General features: G+C 37.3%; 1 long non-coding RNA gene across 4 annotated transcripts in view; it reads right to left on the reverse strand.

Moving 5' to 3' along the window:
- Positions 1-2,154: 2,154 nt before the first annotated feature.
- Positions 2,155-21,456, reverse strand: part of LOC131401142 (uncharacterized) — a 37,524-nt gene continuing 18,222 nt past the window's right edge. Inside the window, exons 2-9 of one of the 4 annotated variants that reach the window (XR_009217552.1) lie at positions 21,400-21,429; positions 19,911-20,003; positions 13,372-13,507; positions 11,772-11,980; positions 11,175-11,494; positions 10,685-10,816; positions 7,689-9,582; positions 2,155-2,496 (exon numbers count right to left, since the gene is read on the reverse strand). This is a non-coding gene — a long non-coding RNA (uncharacterized LOC131401142). The remainder of the gene's footprint in view (positions 2,497-7,688; positions 9,583-10,684; positions 10,817-11,174; positions 11,495-11,771; positions 11,981-13,371; positions 13,508-19,910; positions 20,004-21,399; positions 21,430-21,456) is intronic. The other 3 variants (XR_009217554.1, XR_009217551.1, XR_009217553.1) reach the window with 3 other exon arrangements.

Here is a 21,456-nt window from a genome sequence, read left to right on the forward strand (position 1 = left end):
ATAGTAATAGAAGAGCAGTTTCTTAATCTCCAGCACTATTGCCAAATGTCCCCTGGGAGTGGGAGGAGGGCACAATAGCTCACTGCCATAGATAGATCCCACATCTCTTCCTCTATTCTCACTAGAATGCAGTTGGCCTTCCTGGGATATTTTCAGAAATAATTGACTGTTAAAACAATTCTGAAAAGAAAAGGGGTGGGGGTTTATCCTAGGTTTGGAGGATACATCTAATTGTTTCTTATAGATTATAAGAGTGAGGTCCTAACAACCCATCCTACCTTTAATATTCTTCTTCTACATATTTTTCTTCCAGAGAAACAAAGTTTTTTCATCCTACCTGCAAATTCTGCTTCCTCACCACTGAGTTCCCAAAAAGTGACAGGTTCTACCTTAGTTAGCTATCTGCAAGGCTGCTCAAATCCAACTTTTTCCCATCCTACTTTACATTCCCTTATTCCTTTGATCTTTCTTTATGCATTCAAGTGATGAGGGCTTTCACTCTAGCACTCTAAAGAAGAGCTATGATTTTGCTCCAGAGTAAACATGGAAAATAAACCAGAGTGGGTAAATGGAAGATCACCATTAGGAATGCTGGTACTGGGAGAAAGGCTCTGGCAAACCCAGGAACTACTGGCAGTAAAGAACCCCTCAAAATGTCACCTTTACTAAGCCCAGGGAAGCAATAAAGCTGAGAGGTTAAATGTATGAGACCTATTCATATGGTTGCCTGGCCACCATGTAACTGTCTTGGTGATCCATCATTTGGTAGAATTCCTAGGAACTGTCTCAAGGTCCTTCTATTGGTTGTCCTGGCCCCCTCCATCTTTTTTTAGAAGTTGCACCTATAACTAGCAGTTTTCCTGCCCACTCATTCACAGTAAAAAGAATGGCTGGCTCAATTTTAGACCCAACTTAAATTATACAACTTTCAAATGGAAATAGTAGAAGCTTGCCTAAGTCTACTAGTCCCAGTAACACTACCTTTTCCAAAGGAACACAAGGGAGGGAAACTTCTCATGACCAAGGGTAGAAGAGTAACCTGACAAGAGACATAAATTAATCTGTGGGTGTGGCTTGGCCTAGAACAAAACAAATGTAACTAGGGGCACATAGTGGTCACCCCATCTTTACCCCATAAAAAGAACAAAAGCTGAAAAGAACTATCAAATGCTTTGACATTTTCTAAATATTCCTGCTGCTCCTTTAAAACTGCCATGTCTGACCTTTCTCCATTAACCAGAAGACATGGTGCTTTTCATTTCCTCTCCAGTAGAGGATTACAACACAGAATGAGAATTTTGAGGACCAAAGGTGCCACAAACCTAAGAGTAAGCACAGCAAACATGACAAGGGGAGTGGTGAAGCCAGCCCCTGGGAATCAGAGCTGCCAAAGGGGTCAGAGCCACAGATTACACCCAAGAATAATTTCACAAGGAACTGTGCTAAACTCTCCACTGGGTTTTCTCACTGACTTTCCCCCTGTCCCACACACCTAGCCTTGCAGGGAAATAGAAATAAGCAGCAAAGGCTACCTAGGCTCATTCCTTTTCAGAAGCAACACACCAGGATATAGGTCAATTTTATCACCTCACACCCTACTCATTAATAATAACAAGATTTGACTGTAACAGGTAAAGCAGGAGTTCTTTAGGCATCGATATTAAAAGCACATGTACTGAATAGTCACTTAGCACATAATAGCTTAAGGCTTTCTTCCAAAGACAGTACTTGCCACCTTAATTGCTCACAAAGGAATAGAAACTCTTGCCTATACACACCGCACTAGGTCAAATGCCTATGAAGTCACCAATCTAACATTTGGTTATTTAATCATGCAAAATTCTAGGAACACCAAAGATCCCTTCACCTACTCAGGGATTGGGCCTGTTAACTTCTTTTATTACAGTGATTTCCTTCCTGAATACATCCTACTTCTCACAACTTTATAGTTTTCTTATGCCCTACTTCTATCCCACCCCTGTTGCTCAATACTTTTTTTGCTTCTCACATTTATTTATTGGGTTTGTGCTTATTGGTAATCCCTAACCAAAGCAAATGAAGCTAGAAAGAAATGAGACCTCAAATCATATACTCAAGCTAGGTGATTAAGGTAGTAAAAAAAAACAAATGAACTTATCACATCAAAATACAAAGTTTTCAAAACAGTACATTTTATTTGACATCAGACAACATACTCCCCAATTCATCTCAGCTGCTTTTGGGTGTTCACTCATGCTGAGCAAGATTTTTCAATCTTCAAAACATTCAAGGCACAAAGATTCTGCATTTCACATCAGTTCACAAGTCAAAGTGTGTCTTCTATTTATCGGAGCATTTTGGAATAGGTTCCCTTTGAGGTTGAAGGGTAGAGACAAAGCCATTTCCTTTAAAAACGGATTGGTTCACAACTTCATTTATGCCACAAAAATCACATGATGATGGAATGTTCTCTTATTCTTGTTTTACCAGTAGTGGTAGTCTTAACGATGCCAGAAACTGTGAAAGGAAGGCTTTTAGTTACTTTCTCCTTTCCATTTCCCAGTAATGCAGCCCCCATCCCCATCTCAAGAAAGGGGTATTACTGAGTCCAGCTGATACCACGTATTAAAAGCCAAACACTATTAATATTTCGGATGTATCTGATGCATAAATAAAAATGTACAAAGTGAAAACTAGAAACATTACACCCAAATCCTCTTCAACTTTGATCCCTCTGCCAATTATCCTTTGCCATTCATCTATTTCCTTCTCCATTTATGGATGTTATTGTTGGCTTGCCACATAAACTAAAGTTTAGATGCTTTGAAAGTATGTATGAATTACAGTGAACAATAAGGTCTTCTTCCTTTGCAGTGAATTTTGACTTTAGCTTTAAGACAACCTTATGATGGACAGGTCACATTGATTTAATAAATAAACCCCATAATTATCTAACCCAAGGCTTAGTTGATAACTATTCAGCCAAAAATTGTTTCTCAAAAACTTTAGAAATGAGTTAGGACAAAGGAGTTTGTCCTCACCTCAACAATGACCAGTTACTGGAATTGCATTCAACTAGAAAAAGCAATCCCCAAATTAGACCTGGAGGTAGTAAGCCTCTTAAGACCAATTCAGAACAAAGGCAGGCTGCCCTTGGAAACAGGTTTGACCTTTTCTTTCACTCTTCCTCCTATCCCACCCTCTGTGAGTGATTTAAAAATAGAAAAGGTCAAAGCCCAGTTAGGCCTGGATTTAGGTGTGTTTTTTTGTATTTTTTCCCTCCAATTTTTGCCAAATACTTCCAATTTTTATTATTCTTAAAAAGTAAGCATGATAAAATTGTTAAGCTATTTTCATTCACTGAGATTATTCTACTATAATAAGTCCTTTCTTGAGCAGGTTTGATGGTGAGAAGGAGATTTCTAAGGTGTAAGTTGAGCAGCTGTTACAAAAGAGAAATCATGTCTCCATCTCCAATCTTGCTATGTACTATCCGAGGATTGTTCTTCAAAGAGATCTATTTAGGCAGTGTATATTTGTCAGAATGTAAAAGGTAAAGAATTGAAAACAGACAAAACTGGTAAATGTGTTTCAAAACCAATTGTGGCTCGAGTTTGAGTGGTTCCCCAAGGCTGGTATCAAAGAAACTGGGGTTTGGGAATTAGTTGTTTGTCATCCCTCCTTCTGCCCAGCAGTGGTCACAGCCATTTTTCATGAGGGATGGGCTAGGAAAAATGAAGTATCTATTATAAGGATGGTTCCTGCAACTTAAGGAGGAAGTTCAGTAGAAAACCCTGCTTATTGTAGTGGCCAGAGTGGTAGCAGAAATATGGAGTAGGAATCAAGCCACACAATGTTATTCAGGGACTAAGCCATGCCCCTAACCAGACAACAGACCAAAAGGAAAGTTTTAAAAGTTCTCTGAGAAGGCATTCATTTTTTCATGTCTCTGGGGCCAAGTGAAAACCTAGCAAAGGACTTTATACACAATAGGCACTCAAATACACTTGTAGAATGAATGACTAAATGAAAAAATGAATGGACAATAACATCTCTCTTATATTTTAGTCTCCAAGCCAATTAAAAAGCCAGTGTCTTTCAGTCAAGATCTTTTTTGTTTTCTATCTGGGAATTAACACAATGCCTTGAAATAGACACTTCTGCTTAATGAAGAGTTTCATTCCATTTCTTATTTTTTTATTGCATCTCCAAGACAAAGTGCCTTTTGTACTAGATCTATTTCATTTAGCATCACTTTCTTCAATGTTTGTATGAATGAATAAATAAAAAGTTCTGTTATTCCCATCTACAAAACATGCCAAAGAGAAGATGATCTATTTAATCATTCCTTCTCAGTGTCTTAATATCACAGCTACTCAAGGAAGTTTTTTCTACTAATGAAAGAACAGCAGTCTCTTATTAAATTCGTTCTTCTGTTTCCACCATAAGCTAGTGAGATTAAAGTGCATTTTGGTCTAGGTCTTTTAAATCTCTTCATTCTCCTCAGCACATAAGAACAGTACTTTATTCAGAGTGAATAAATTTTTACAAAATATGGAAAATCTAAAAAGAATCTTTTTTATTGCTCAAGGGGCCTCTTGACTCTAAACCAAACCAATGAGCAAATACTTTTAAAACCAGTTGTTTCATCTTAATTCTCATCTTAAACCATTTAACTATAATAAAAGCAGAATGTTAAATTAACGAATTAAAGGACAAACCTTCAGCCCTTTTATCAGTCTTCTAGCTTCAAACTAGGTCAATGAGCAAATGATGTTAAGGACTTTCTAGAACTACGAAAAACGCCTTCATTTTATAATGAATGAACTATGCCTTTTTTTTTCTCTTTTTTAATCTCCAAGGCAAATCAATGGGTTTTCTGGACCTGTTCAACTAATTCATCTAGCATAGTACCTTCCAGAGAACAGGCATTCAAATATTTACTCAAAAAATCAAAGATGTTTTCATATCTTCAGCAGTGGTCTGTGATCTAATGCTCTTTAGACTGCACCCAGTTCACTTCTCTTATGCTCAGGACCTAGAATGATGTATTCCATATAAAAGATGCTCTGTTTATTAATGAGTCTAAAAGCAAACCTGAGCCATTTATTTTTATGCCTTTAATGTCTCTAAACCAGGCCAAGGTGGATCTAATTCACCTCCATCTTCAGCATTCAGCATTTAAAAAACTGATGGAGAACCACAACGTCTTGCTTTTAAAAAAAAAATTCCCATCTATTCAGTCAGGCCAAGGAGCAAGTAGCCTTCTGGTCTGGATTTTATCTTTCAGCCTAGCTCAGCATTTAGCATACTGCCTTGCACAATTCCATTTTCCCCATGTTTTCATCACTGAATAAGCTTAGCAGTGGTTAAGTCACTTTCACTTTTAGTTTGGATCTCACAGCTAATAACCTCATTTCCTCCTGTGAGCACCCCATAAGGATAAAATCATTTTTATATCCTAGGGCATGTGCAGTTCTGAGCCTCCTATAGAAAGTAATCAGTAATCATTCATTAAGCGAACAGTTAACTCCTTATATCTATATAGAATAGTAGATTTTGTAAATTTACACACAGATCTCTGTTGTAAGTTCTATAATAATGATAATCAATTTTTGTATCCCCAGTTGCTATCTCTAGGGATGAGAGAGTAAATAATCAATGTTCATTCAGCACATATTGCTTATATATGTATGGTAGTTTCAGACTTATAAATTAATTTTATACATTATTGTCTGCTACCCAGGACACAATAATGATGGTTTATCTTTGTACCTTGATGCCTAGCAAGGAGACTGGCACATAGTAGACAATAATTATCCAGTCTTGCATTCTTCAGCCATTTAATCCTTTACACATTATAATCAGAGTGTTCAACAGTTAACAATCCTTCCTCAAGTTTTTTACAACTTTTTTTCATAGTATAATGATAACTGTGATAAAATTTTATAAGCCTGGTACTCCACACCACATGAAAGTCAATAGTTACATTTATATGGTGCTTTTAAGTTCACAAAATGCTAACATATATACTGCTTTATTCTCAGCTGTAGACCCAATGAAATAATAAATTTGTGTATCTCTTTAGTGCCTGTAACAGTGAGTACACATAGTAGGCAACTGATATCAATTCATTCATTTAACAGGTACTTAAACCTTCAGTTTGCATAACTATTTATGTTACCTTTCTCATAATGGGTCAACCACACAATGAGAATTTTGTAGAGATAATGCCTATCTCACAGAAAGTTTTATTCACACAGAAAACTAATGTCTTATATTTATATAGCTCTTTATAGTTTAGAAAGCATAATCTCAATTACATTTTCCTGTAACATAGGAAAATATATAATAATATATTTATTATAATAATATAATAATTTAATTTGACATCACCAGTAAAGTCTTGATTAATTAAAATAAGCAATATCTAATTGCTTACATCTAAATAATATAGGGCATAAACCTCCTTCTTCTTACTTGGGAGCATTATCCTGGATTTCACAGTACCCAAAACAATAACTGGCACATAAAAGGAAATTAATATTTATTCATTCATTCATAAACATGTAGCCCATTGGTATTTATATAGTGCTTTAGTTTACAAAGCACTTTAATATGCACTTCTTATCTGAAATTTTTAATTCGATAATGAGAACACTTTTTTTCCTTTGGACATCTGTAGTGCCTAGCATGGTATCTGGCACATTATAAGTGATCAAAATAGCTTAATTCTGTGTCTGCAGTATATTTTATAGTTTAAAAGCAGTTTCTATGTGTTTTCTTTTCTGCTACCTGAAATACTGTATTTTTACTCAAAATCACCATAGCAGCAGAAACACAATGGCCACATATATACAAATTAATCATTTATCAAGCACTTAATTCCTAATATCTGCATGGTATTACATACTTTTGATAAAGCACTTTATTCATGCTTTTTTAAATCTTTGTATCCACAGTGCATAGCACAGTAGAATGTATATACTATGTAATCAATATTCATTCATCAACTCTGAAACTTGTAAGTTTTTACGTGCTTTATAGTTTACAAAGCACATCCACATATTTTTCTTCAGGTAACCTGGATGTGATCACAGGAACAGGTGCACAGAAGAAAATTAATATTAATCTCTGGCATTTACATCAGCAGTGATAAACTATGGCCCACAGACCAAATCCACTTCGTTCACAAGCTAAAAATAGTTTTTCCTTTTTAAAGGGTTGTAAAAAAATGCAAGAGACTATATGGCCCACAAAGAACTAAAATGTTTACCATCTGACATTTACCCTTTACAGAAAGGGTATGATGACCCCTGATTTACATAATGCTTCACAAGTAACAGTACACTTTCAAATGTTAGCTGTGCATGGCTGCCAATATACTATTAATGAGAACACCTTGTTTTCTTGTGTGTCTTACAGTGCTTTCATATATATTCTCAATCATTTAAATTATTTTCCCTCATGGTAAGGGGGAAAAAAAGGAAAGGATTAAATCTGCTAAATATTCCCAAGTTCTCTCACCTTTAAACCTAGAGGTGGGTATTAAACCCAGGGGCAGGGTTGGCAAAGTCTACCAAATTACTAGGCCACTACTATGAGCAGGGAGTTCAGGCTGTCTCCTTGGGGCCTCACTCTGTCCCAGGCCCAATCATCTTTTTTTGTAACCATCACTAGGAATCCAAAACCCCAGGAATCCTGCTCACCCAAGCTCAAAGAAGTAAGGTGTTGCTGGTTGGTGCTTCTTAGCAGGCTGGCATTTCTCATATTTCTTGTCTAATTCTTCTCATTGGCCAGGAGCATCTCTTCACATTTTCTCTAGATAGCCTGGCACTATATTTTCCCCAACAGCCTGATGCTTTCCTCTTCTCATCAGCCTAGAGCTTCTGAGGAAAAGGGAGGACTGAAATACAATGTCATCTATATATGTCTCTTTCATGTAGAGTGGAGATGAAGAGAAATGTAAGTTTAAAAAAAATACCAAAAACTTGCTATATGGCTCAAAACTGATAAAAACTGGCTTAAGACTGGCCCAGGCATAATACTGCTGATCTAAAGATATGTTTCCTTAAGGTAATAGCAACATCAAAAAAGATATCTCAAAAGAAGTGGGATTAAATGGAGATATGAGAACTGGAAAGGGAGAACTGAAAATGTCCAAGAGTAGGGAGAATAGCAATAGAAAAGAGCTGAGGTTTAGGGTTCTCATCTTTGAATTTCTTCTGGTCTTGGGGCTTCTATTCTTCCTGGATTTTAGGTCATGGGCCTCCAGCTTCCTGCCTAATTTAGTCTTCAGATATATACGTCTCTCTTGGGCCTTCTGTCCATCTAGAGAGGCTTGAGTCCTAGGTCTTTATATGTGTCTGAGGCCTTCCAACCCTGGGTCTTAGGTGTCTAAGCTAAGGCTTTTTATCTTAGGTCTTAGGCCTTGTGTCTTAGGTCTCAGGCCTTCCATGGATCTCTCCTCTTCGGCCTTCAGTCTCCCATATCCTGGGTCTTCGGCCTTCTGTCTAACACAAGACTTGAGCCGCCCATCCAACTCAGTCAGGTCTTCTATACAATAAGGGCCACCTTCTGTACATTGTGGCTCTCACGGCTTCTGATGGTCTCAGGCCTGAGGATTCCATCTATCCTGGGACATGGGTATTCCATTTTAGTCTTCAGGACTCAAGTCTCAAACCATCTGTCTTCTACTTTGGGCCTTCTATCCATTATGGACCTTCCACCTTCTGTCCATCTTAGGTCTTGGGTTTTACTTCAGTTTCGACTCTTGGCCTTCTACTGGTCTTGGATCATCTCACAGGGAAGCCTGGCATAAGGAACAGCTCTGCAATGTTTATTTTGATAGCTGACACTCTGCATCTACTGGGAAGGGGTTAGGAAGCCCCTTTGTCACAAGCACAAACAAACACACACACATGAGCACAAACATACACATGCACAATAAATATGCAAGGAGAGAGGACTGCATGAAATCAAAGAGGGGCAGACACAGACTCATGAGGAGGCTGAAATACTCAAAGGTGAGTAGAAGGGAAAAAGCAGAGAAGAAACAAAAAACGGAGAGATGAATGCTCAAATGGAAAATCACAAAGAGCAAAGAGACACTGAGGCACACAAAGCAGGAAAAAAAGAGAAAACGGCCCAAGAGAGGCAGAAAGGATACGTAGAGAAGAGAAATGTGAGATAAGGAGTAGAAACAGCAGAAGGAAGGCCAGAATCAGACAAACATAAAATGTCAAACCAACAAGACAGGGAGGAGGTGACAAACAATCAGAATTCACAAAGAGAAAAAGAAGAGAGAGAGACAGAATAAGATGTGAGCAAAAAGCACACAGCACGTGACTCAGAGACACAAAGGGAAGAACAATGAAAAAAGAGCCAGATCTAGGAGAGCAAAGAGAATCAGTAACAAAATGAAAAGAGAGACACATCTAAGACAAGGCACAGACCACTCTTAGGAAGAAAAAAGACAATGAGACAAAGATACACAGAGAAGAAACTAGCAAGAGAATCATGGAAATGGGTAAGACACCCTTTAGATAGAGAAGAAAGAGCAAAGACATTCAAGGAAGAAATAGACAAGCAAAGAAATACACACTTATGAATGAAAGACATAAGCAAAGGCAGACATTCAGAGGAAGAAGGTAAGAAGTAGAAGAAACGAGATACAGTGAGGGGCACAACAGGCACAAGAAACATCACAAAGAGAAGACAAGAAAACCAAAAGTGCATTAATAATTACAATAAACTATCATTATACCAATACCACTTATATTACTACCAATAATAATAATTAACAACCACCACCACCAACATAGACGCTCTTCTACTTACAAACTTTTACCTTAGGAATTTCTTACATAGAGCCAAAACATGCTAATTCTGCCTGCCACTAAAATAGATAGTCTTAGTGGTCACTTGTATTGTGTCAAATGAACTTATGAAAGTTCTTGGGTTGCCTTTATACTTACCATGTGCCAGGCAGTATACTAACCACTTTACATACATGATTTCATTTAACCTTCACAGACAAGTCTAATCAGAGATTCTAAATTGCGAAAGGCCATCACCTAATGAGTGGCAGAGGATTTAAACACAGCATGTGTGCCTCTTAACATTCTGCTACAACTGTTTAGAAGGATTTCCAGAGAGCCAAACAAGATGCCACAGATGAGTGAATATCATAATAAAGGGCCCTTAGAGAGCACCTAGTCAATCTCCTCATTTTATAGCTTCACCTTTCCCCATCTCTTTAGAAAACTGACTTGATTTGCACACCCTTCACAATTACAATGGCAGCTTCAGGGACTGGGTTTCCTTTAACACCAAATCTAATTGCAGACAGATTCTCTCACGATAGAAGGTGAGAAAGGGCCATCCTCTCAGTAAAAAACAAAAAGTCTTTGTCTTAGGTTTCTATATGTTTAGGCCTCTAAGACTGGCAAAGGATCTACGAAGAAAAGATAAAGAACAGACTAGGTGAAACTAAATTACTCTGTGACAAAACTGGTACGCAGACTGTCATGTCTTTTGAGTTGCTTCAGTGCACCCAGCTGGTGATACAGATTTGATCATTCTCCCATCTCACATTTGCCCCACATTGCACATTAGGCCACCATACCCCATCCCACACGAACCCCCGACAAACAGCTATTAGTTCTAAAGTGATCCTCACGGGATTACAACACCAACAACTTACTTCATTCTGCTATTTTTAACTGCTAGGGTGCCAGGCATATTGATCTTCTTTTGGTGTGTTCAAATTTCTTGTTCCCTGTACTGCTTTTGGGAAGGATAATGATTTGGCAGATATGAAGGGAACAATCAGGAGCTACAAAAAACAAGAGGGAAACCATATAAATGCCATAAAGAAGTACTAACTGAGTATTGCACTAGAGTTATGGGAAGATTCAAATTCATGAGCTATAGATATAAATTGAAGCTTTAGGTCCTTAGAGATAAAATATAACTTCCTGATTCAACAGAATAGGAAACTACGGCATAAATAGGAAAATGTCCTGCCTAATAACACTTGGTGAGCCATTGGAAACATCACCATCAATCATAGCCTTATTCCTTTACAGGAATACTAATCTGTACAAAGCCTGTACAATCAGGACTTACTACACGGAATAGTTACCTCTATCTCCCAATCTACCTCCCCTTAATCAGCTTCTCTCATCACTGACCTAGAGTATGCAGGGTCGTGGTTCTTTAGATCCTCCCCGACAATAGATAATTTTGTGCCATTTCTGGTCAGGTTCCCATTTGTAGTTGTGAGCCTTCCATCAATCAGCAAGCATGGCATAAAAAGATATAATTATTTATCTTATCAAAGAGCTTGTTTTGTATTTCATCCCACAGATATGTCAAGGCATCTTGAAGTACGTAAATGACTAGCAAAGTTCTCCAACAGGGCCTCAAGGGAGATTTTGGGGATGAGAAGGTCCAGAATGATGATTTGCCCATGATCAAAGTCACAGATGTGGCAGTTGTTGTCCACATTCTCCTAAAAGAAAGAACAATTTAGCTGTAAGCCTCTCCCAAATACTATAGTCCCACCCTAAAACCCTAACTCATGCAGCCTGCTACTCTCTTCACATCATCACTCTCACCCATCTCACACCCAGTTGTTTCCCAGGTTAGTTAGGGAGCTGTTTTTACCAAAGCAAACACAGTTGATAATGATGAAAACAATCTCAGTGGAAAGCTAAGTGCAATGTATACTGCAAAACAAGATCAAAATTAAAGACTACTTATTATGTTTTTAGGGACACGTTACCCACCTCTGATGTGTGGTAGTTGTCTTGAGACTTCATCTTCCTACCTGGGCCCAGAAAAGAATCTTGATGGAACCTCCTGGCCTAGGGTTGTTGCCCAGTGGTAGTGAGCTTTTCCCCTGGAGGATCCTCACGCCCCATCTCCACCTAGGGATCGTCAAGGGGAATGGGTCACTAACACCGTAAAGCAACAAGCCTATTCTTCTGAGGAAGATCTGGAGAAGAGACAAAAGAAAAATAAATTATTGAAATGGAATACACTAGGAAAGTCTGTCCCAATGAGCAACTAGTGGTTAAATTAAACTTTGTCTACGCTTTTCTTCAGATGGATTGAGGGATGGAGAGTTAGAACTGTGTAGAACTCTATATTCTAGCTACCAGCCTAGCAACATGCAAATTCTTCTATTCATTCCAGCTCCTTTCCTTATATTTTCCCTCATTTCCAAGAGCAATTAAGAGCTGAATAATTACCAAAATTCCCATATTGTGCTTTATTCTCCAGTGTCCACTGATGAGCAATCCTCTAGACTGTGGATTATTAATGTCCTGGTGTTCTCTTCATAAAATATAGTGAAGGTCAAGAAATCAAGCAGTTGAAAATAACAGAAGAAGCTAAAGCTTTCTCAACCAAGAGAGCCATCAAGCCACTTAGAAAAGCTACAATGTGGTCTGACTCTCTGAGTTCTGTAAGAATTCTTTACAGTGCCTCGGGCTTCTTTTATAAAGCACTATTTTAAGAACTGAGCAATGTACTTCAAAGTGCCTCTCTCTCACCTAGTTTTGCATCATTCCCCTCTTTTAATTTGTAAGTTAAGTAGCAAGATGCTGGAGCATTGCCAAGGTAAACAGAATTGTTTTCTACTCAATCCACATGGTACATTTCTTGAACAGATTTATATAAATATGGCACCACCAGAGTCCCAGGATATTCAGAGAAATCAAGAATTGTTATAGGCATATAAAACCCCAGGTATCACAATAGCTAAGCAAATCTACACAAAAGGAAAAAAAGGTACAGAAGGCTAGGGATCCAGTAGGTAGCTTACACAGGCCCTTGGGTCTGTTATTCTACCTTTTAGCAATTTCATGGTTTTTCAAATTTAACAAACCCTCAACTTCTTAAAACAAGACAATGACAGTGACAATGGAATTAGGCCTGCCAAAACGGCTATGACACAGATCAAGTTGGTACTAGTCATCAACAAACCCTCAGCACTTACCACTAGTCTGCCAAAGGAAGGTGGAAATAATTTCAAGGCCTACTAAACATAAGGCATAGGCTCATTCTCTCTCTCTCCTGCATAGTAGCTATGAGATGTGAAAGGAAGTAATTTATTGTTTTGCATCTCTCAATCTTCATTTATGAAATGGAGATCAAGATGCTTGTCCTTACAGACTTCAAAGGAGCCTAGCTCTGAAGGATAAATGAAATAATAGATGAAACTCATTCTGGAAAGTTAAAATGTATGTGTATAAGCCAAAAAAAAAAACTGTAGGAATTGATAAGAACTAGCTCATATTCTGTTTTAAAAAGGAGAGTGGCAGGAAGTTAAAAGCCCTTAAAGCCAAAGACAGAGTTCCCACAAGCATGAGCTCCCCAAACTACCTTTTTCTCCAGGTGGCCTGCAAGCCATCCTCTTTGACTAGTTGGAGCTTATCCAGATTCTCAAAAGGAAAGATCTGATCAATGTAGAGCTTCTTAGAGCTGCTTGCAGTCCTCAGGTCTCACGTGCTCAAATGTCCTTAAGAAGAAAGACAGGGCTCAGGAGGATACAAAACTGTTGAGAAAACCTCAACAAAAAACACTAGGAAGCATTAACCTGAAACATTAGATATAGATGTCTCCTGTCTCTCCTCTCTAGCCTGTTTGGTCTCCCTAAGGTCCTGTAATGGCGAGCACTGGCAGTATAACAGAAGGATTAGGCAAGTGTAGAAAAAGAACTAAATGAAAATATGGGTCAAACCAATACCCACCTTATTAAAGGCTGACTAAATTTGTGGCCTAAAGGTCATCTTCTTGCTGAAAATACTTCAAGATACAGGGTAGCAGAGCAACTGCTACTACTGGCAGGAGGTACAATTGCCTTGACCATTTTTAATAATTGGCTAGCTGCCTTTACTGTAGGATAGGAGCTCACTGAAGCAGGTCTAAGCCAAGTTTGCAATCTTGAAAACACTTTATATGTTATAGTATGGTGTAGAAAGCACCAGGTATGGTTTCCAGATTCCTGATCAGGAATTACCATAAGGACCTTTACGCCAGTATCAAACAAATTCTAACAGTAGTATGTGGAAGATCACTTATTCAACTCTATTCTCTAGATAAGATGTCCAGTAAAGCCAAAGTGATATTCTATGATGTTCTCAATATGAGCAGAACAGGCTTCAAAATCCCTTGGCAACATCCTTCCCCATCCTTGTTTAACCTAAGATTAGATACTTCATCCCAAAATATAGGCTTCCAGTTAAACATGGCAGTTCATACATATTTATACGTATTTACTCCGCTCCTTCCTGAAACCCCATTAATGATGATAAATGTACACTCCATGTGCAAGAAAATTTACTCGAATTTTTAAATTGATGGATCAAAGCTCAAATTCATTTACACACTCCTTGTTAAGGTATTTAAAAGGAAACAACTAGATCTTCTGAGCCACTCTGAACCATATTTACTGAGTATGGCTGCTTTAGCATCAAAGCCCTCTAGTTTTGTCATTATAGTGCTGACATATTCAAGGAGCATTCCCTTTCCCTTAAAGGGAATCTAAGGCTAGAGAAAGTCATTACATTTTGGAACTGGTACAGAACCATGCATTTCATTAGGGTTCAATATTCATTGACAAGAATTTTGAGACTCTTTATCTGTCATCTTGTAGCCCAACAAAATGTCAAGGTACTTTAGACATAAAAACCAAGTAGCATAGCCAGCCAGCTGGTTCAAATACTCCAGCTGGAGAACCATCACAGCTAGAAAGGATATCAATGATCATGTTATCCAACATTTTCATGCTCTAGATAAAGAAACCGGGAGCCCAGAAGATGAGACTCCCTCAATGTTACACTACTAGTAGGTGGCCGAGTGGTACTTAAACCCAGGTCTTCTCTCAATTCAGATGTCTTCTAACTCTGGGGTCTGTGCAAGGATTCTCAGGGGGTACAGGAGCTTTCCATAAAATTTTTACCATATTTATATTTTATCATAAAAATAGTCTGGATCAGCTAGATGATTACCTCATAATGGAGGATTGCATTCCCAGATTGGTGGTAAATGGTAATAGTTTTGTTGCCTGGAGCTTAAGAAAAAGAACTGAGAAAAACAATATATAAATGTGTCTTGTGCCAAATGAAAGACAAATAGCACTGCTATGTGCTATAATAACAAGATTTTGCAGCAATTTGAAAAGAGCAATTTGGTTAAGTGCATTAACCAACCAGTGTCACAGCACGTGACAGCAGATACATGTTACACTGCAAAGAAGCAATACCATAATAGTACCATTTTCACATTTTAGTAGCCATTTATTTACTACTATTTTTGTACACTCGCTGTGTTTTATGGTTGTATTATAGATCTAAGCAAAATGATTTTATTCCTATTTTGTTCATACCCTTTAGCTTAAAAGTTATTTCCATGAACTTAAAGGGTGCATAAGAATTTTTTTTTATTTTTAAAGGAAAAGTTTAATCTAATATAGCAAAATATTAATTATAGAATCTAAATGGTGAGTATGCCAGTGTTCACTATATAAACTTTTCAACTTTTCTGAAAATGTTCATAATAAAATGTTGGAAGAAATAAAGGAAAAATTTGAGATAAGAGCTCTCTACTGTCAAACTTTGTTACACAGATTTCAGAAACAGTGTCTCAACATCTAACATAAAATATTAAAATTATGCCCAATACAAACTTATGTCGTTACTAATCCAGATGCAATACATGTGACAATCATATTACTCAGAGCACGTTTTAAAATAAGCACACCAATTAGCTTGAATAAAATTAAAACACTGAAAATGGCATTTGGATAACATATTGCCAAGGAATGAACCTACTCCTTGGGTCTTAAATAGGCACTTTGAAAGACTAGCAGGAGGTCACTAAATGGATCTTCCCTGCCCTACTTATGAACATGCCTTTCCCCTCCCTCCCCACCTCCAGTGGTCTCACGGTACTTTAGCTCTCAGAAAAAAACTGGAAGAAGAAATGCATACCCAAGGAACAGCTGACCTGGCTGCACCAGAGTAACTGAATCTGAAAATGAGGGGCAAAATGCAGAAACTGGGATAGATCCTGGTTCTTAAGATCAAGTTTTTTTCTGCAACCTATTATAAGTTTCAAAACTAGCAGAAACATTTAGGGAAGAACAGTCATTTTTAGTTTCAAGAACTTTTAATCAACTTACAGCTAAACTCTTCCTAAACTTAACCATAGAGGCAACTGTCAAACACTCATCTACCCTAATATGAACATAAAAAAAAATCTCCCAACCAAGTCAAGTGGGAGATAACAGATAAGCAAGGAGAGAAGACTATAACGATTCATGTGGTAACAGATTAGTGTTGGAGACATCTGAATGAACCCATGCTTAGCTTAAAATAGATACAGATGGTTATATATATAAATATTTATAGATATGTACATATACGAGTTAATATGCATGCATATATCTCCTCGCTCTTATCAACTGAGAGGGTTTTGAAGCAATCACACCCCAGTAGCAATGAGCACACATAGCACCCAGATCTTGATTTCTAATACTGTTCTCCAATAAAAAGAATCAGGGCTCCTTGGAGAAACTGCAGATTCTAGGACTGGGATAGGAGATATACAAATGAGCCTGGAACATCTTGTAGTGCCAAAAAGTAAGAAAGTGCTCAAACATAAAAGAAAGAACTCACAATGATGAGGTTATGTCAAAGGAGCCAACTGAAAGAACTCACATTGGCCAAAGCTGGAACAATCTGAACAAAATACAGTATTGGACTATAACCCAGAGTGTAAAATAAATATCCATGAGTCCATACTGATATAAATGAATGACTGAATAAATATGTAAATTGGGAACAAAAGACATTTCCTGTGTAGAAGAATTCCAAATAATTTATGTAGATAGTCAACCATCTAAGAAATGGAGCATAACTTGCCATTCCTTAAGTGTTGGCTGCACTTAGTGGCTTCCTTCCAAAGACTACAGTATGAAAAGGGAAAAAAATAATAATTTTACATGTAGTGGAGAAGCCTGACAAACTGTACGTTTAGCCAGGTGATCACTGTCAACATCAACCGTGGTTATGTCAGGTTGATAGTGCGTACTCTGGAGAAATAAGAATTGCAGTCTACTTCTGTGGTCTTCCTCCCCAAAATTTATAAACCCAGTCTAGTCATGAGAAGAACATCAGACAAATCCCAATAGAGGGACATTCTACAGAATACTTGACCATTAGTCCTCAAAACTGTTAAGGCAATCAAAAACAAGGAAAGTCTGAGAAACTGTCGTAACCAAGAGGATCCTAAGGAGGACATGACCACTAGATGCAATGTGGTATCCTAGATGGGATCCTGGAACATAAAAAGAACATTAGGGAAAAACTGAGGAAATGTGAATAAAGTATGGTCTTTAGTTAATAATAATGTATCAATATTGGTTCACTAATTGTAACAAATGTATTATAGTACTATAAGATGTTAATAATATGCAAAATTGGTTGTGGAGTATACAGTAACTCTCTCTGTACTATCTTTAGAATCACTCTGTAAATCTATAAAACTGTTCTAAAATAATATTTTTTTAAAAATCTCCCAACCAGATGCTGAAGGCTTATAAAATGCAGAGCTTTAAAAAAGCAAGCAAAATGGAACCTGAGAACTGGTAATTCTATGTTCCAGATTTTGCTACCATCCTTGTTTGCAAATCTGGCCCAAAGACTTGCTCTGTTTTCTGTTTATAGGGTTTTAATTGCAGTCAGTTTTAAAGCTGAAATATATAAGGCCCAAATATTCAAGTATCCATAATATCAAAAAGTCATTAAAAAAAAAAACGTTAGCAATTAAACTCTTGTTCATCAACAGATTTCCTGGAAGGACCTAGTCAATCCATTATAAAGAGAAGGCAGTGAGTTAATAGCTAGTTTTCAGTCAAGGGAGGTATGAAAGGCTGGAAAACTTTAATGATATATAGATTGTAGAGTAATTGCACACCAACACTGCACAATGGCCATCATATCAACAAACATAGCATAAAATATAGTATGCCAAAAGTTTTCAAAGCTATGGATTAAGTAACTCAGACATTTTATAACAGGACTCAGGTACACTGATTTCCCAGACATATCCCTATTTTGAAATTGTTACAAGCATTTGATTATATATTTTATGCAATAAGAGGGTAATACTTAGGTCTGTTGCATAGCCTCTACTATTTCCAGGAAAACTAGAAGAAGAGCATTCTAATTGGTCAAACAAAATAATATCTATCATCTAAGAAATCTAGCACTAGTCAAATTTAAATTTTGTTTCAATCTCTCATCCTAACATGAAGAAATCAAGAGCTCATTTCCAATGTAGGCATCAAACAGTAAAGAAAGAGTTCTTTATTAAACTCATTTATACAGGATGCACAAGGAGCCTAACATAACATGTCTCAGGGCTCTAACTTGGAGAGGTCAAGGAAGAGCAATCTAGTAAAGTCTAAATCATCAATAAAAACATAGCCAACACAATGGCACCAATACAGCGATGTATAAATGTGCATGGCCATTGAAGTTTAACTTGTTAAATTCAGCAGGTCAGCTAAGTCTCAAACAAATACTTAAGATCCAACTTGAGTTGGATTTTGAAGGAGACTAGTATTAAATGCTACTTGTCTGTAGGCAAAAATATGGTAGTGGGAAAATCAAGTTTTTTTCCAATCCAGTTTGTAAGACTTGAGGCAGAGGAAGGTATTCGCTCTGTTTAACCATACACATCAGTACTCTTTGCCATCCAAGATATAAAGTTTGGGGGAACAGCTCAGTTCAGATAATCAGTTGCCTTCTCTTTAAGCTGATGAAAATTTTCCCAGGACACTTTCACAAATAAGAATAATTTAGCAGCCACCACAGATCAACTTTTAATTCTTTACTTCAAGTCACAAACTCCCATCCAGGTATACATTTGATATCCAGGGCCCAGAAACCCTGAAAAGAAATTATGAATGCTTAATCATAGCAGCCATGAGTCCTATGATCTTGTATAATTTAGGGAGGTGGCTAGAGAAATGTGTAGATGGGTTACAGAAAGATAGGTAGAAAAGCTGAAGGGGGATATGGGAAAAGATACACAAAACCGGGGTCAGAAAACTTCCTCCAATCTATATATTAAGGTTCTATAAGGAGGAAAGTCAGAAATCACAATAACCATTTAGAGAAATGCCAAAAAAATTTAAGTGCTTTCTTTTTCAACCCCTTGAAAATTTTCCAAATGACAAAATGTCATTTTTAGGAATTGAGGTATTTAATTCAAGTCCTTGTCTTAATTCATCAGCAGTTCTTAGACATTGAAGTTTAGATGCATAGTGATTTGATCCAAAGTTAGAGCCAGGCTAGGTGTTCCTATTCCCATTTCAGAACTTTTTCATAATTTTGCCAGCATCTCCTTCTGCCCCCAAACCCATGAAAAAGAACAGTGATTCACTCCATCTAAGAGAACATGAGCTTCATTAAAATGCCCTTGCAAAAAGCAAGGAATAGTGCAGTAGTGCCTGTAAGCCCCCAGCTTATACATCCCCTGAGCCAACTGACCAAGGTACTCCTTAGGCACACCTTGCATTTTCCCCTTGCCATCACTTTGCTCAGTAAGAATGTACCCCCCCACTCTTCTTCCTCTATGCCCCACAGAACTTCTCAGCATTTTTATGATACTCATCAAATTGCCCAACACCATAATGACTTGTTCATTTCTGCATCTTCCATCACATAGCAAATTCCTTGACAGGAATCATGTCTTTGGTTTTGCTATTTATTCCAGTGCCTGGTCCAATAAATATATATTAACACAAGGATTATCTCAATTTTGAAGTGGCCCACATTTCCAGAGCATCCCTTTTTACAATTGCTAGAGAATTTATTTCAAGCAATGAATTGAAATACAACTCCAAGATTCACCTTTGGATGCTGTCTAGTGCAGGCTTCAATCCACCTAAAATTGATCCATCCTTCCTCTTGAGTGGGAGTATAGAACCGGCTGAGAATTCATCCCTTTAAAAAAAATTCCAGTAGATAGTTATGGTTGTATGTTAATATTGAATGATAATTTGATTAGTAGCAATAAAAGATTTCATAAGTGTAGACCAGTGTTTCTCAAATTGGGGTGATAAGAACCCTGGGGGTTTGTGGATATATTCTCATGGATCCCCAAGTCCTACATAAATTATATAAAACATTATATATCTTTGACAAAGATATCTTGAATTAGAAATCATGTTTACATTTCAAATAACTTTCTTAAGTCAGTGTTCCTCAAAACACATATTCTTTAGGATCTCAAAAAATTTTGTTCCTTTAAAAGGTGTTTCATCCTGACAAATTACTTCAGTTTGAGAAACAGTGGCATAGACCACGTTTCCAAGAAGGCTCAGGACCATTTGTATATTACCCCCAGTTAGTCAGACAAATAATGTCTTTAGGCATGGGGGCCAGTGGGGAGGGAACAGGCTGTGAGAAAATATGGATTTAATTAAAATGGGCAGTAAGAGAAAAGTCCAGCTCATTAATATGGTTCTTCTTGCTGCTGCTAGGATACATGGATGTGCACAAAAAATGTTTCAAATTTGATGTTAATATTTTTTAAGCTGGACCTTTGTGTTTGTTTTACATCAGGGAGGCTAAGCTTTTTAGCTTACCAAGATACCTGTTGAAAAAGACAAAGGGGAAGAAAGTATTTCAACTTCATCATAAAGTAGGCAAGGTCATGGGTTTTCTTATAAAACTTATACTTCTCCATTGCCCTCTTGCCAAACAGGTTCCACAAATATCTCAAACTAAAAAGGCATCGCTACTCTCATCTGTTCTTGGGCAGAGACAGAATAAAAAGGTACAATGAACAACCAAATCATCTTTATACTCCCCATACTTGAACTTTGAAAAGCTCAAGTTTATAATGAGATTTAACAATCGACGATTTGCCAGCCTTGGCATACAGCCAAACACAATGGCTAAGCCTTATCTCTTGCCATGCCTCCAAAAGAGGTAAAAATCAAATGACATTTAAAATAAACCAACTGGACTACCCAGATGGCTGCAATATTAATCATATCCTGAACCAAAGAGAAAAAGTAAACCCATCTCCTTCTTTAAGCTTATCCTATCAACTTCAAACCCAAGTGGGCTCCCTTTTTAAAACTCTATAACTTATAATACACACAAGACAGCACTTGATTATCATTTAGTTATTTAAAGTGTGCTTATAGTAGCTCCTCAACAATACAACCATCTCAGGGATGAGATTATATAGGACTATATCATTTCCACCCCTCACTTCAGTATAACCTAGCATGGAGCCAGGTATACATTAATTCTATAATTCTGTTGGTTAACTCATATGATGATATATATATAAATTGCAGATGAGGTGGGAACAGGAAAGGAGACTTACAGGACCCTCTGACTGTTCTATGGGTAGCATCTAAAAGAAAGAAAATAGAACAGGGAA

The sequence above is a fragment of the Diceros bicornis genome, chromosome X, assembly GCF_020826845.1.
Source record: "Diceros bicornis minor isolate mBicDic1 chromosome X, mDicBic1.mat.cur, whole genome shotgun sequence".
Lineage (NCBI taxonomy): Eukaryota > Metazoa > Chordata > Mammalia > Perissodactyla > Rhinocerotidae > Diceros > Diceros bicornis.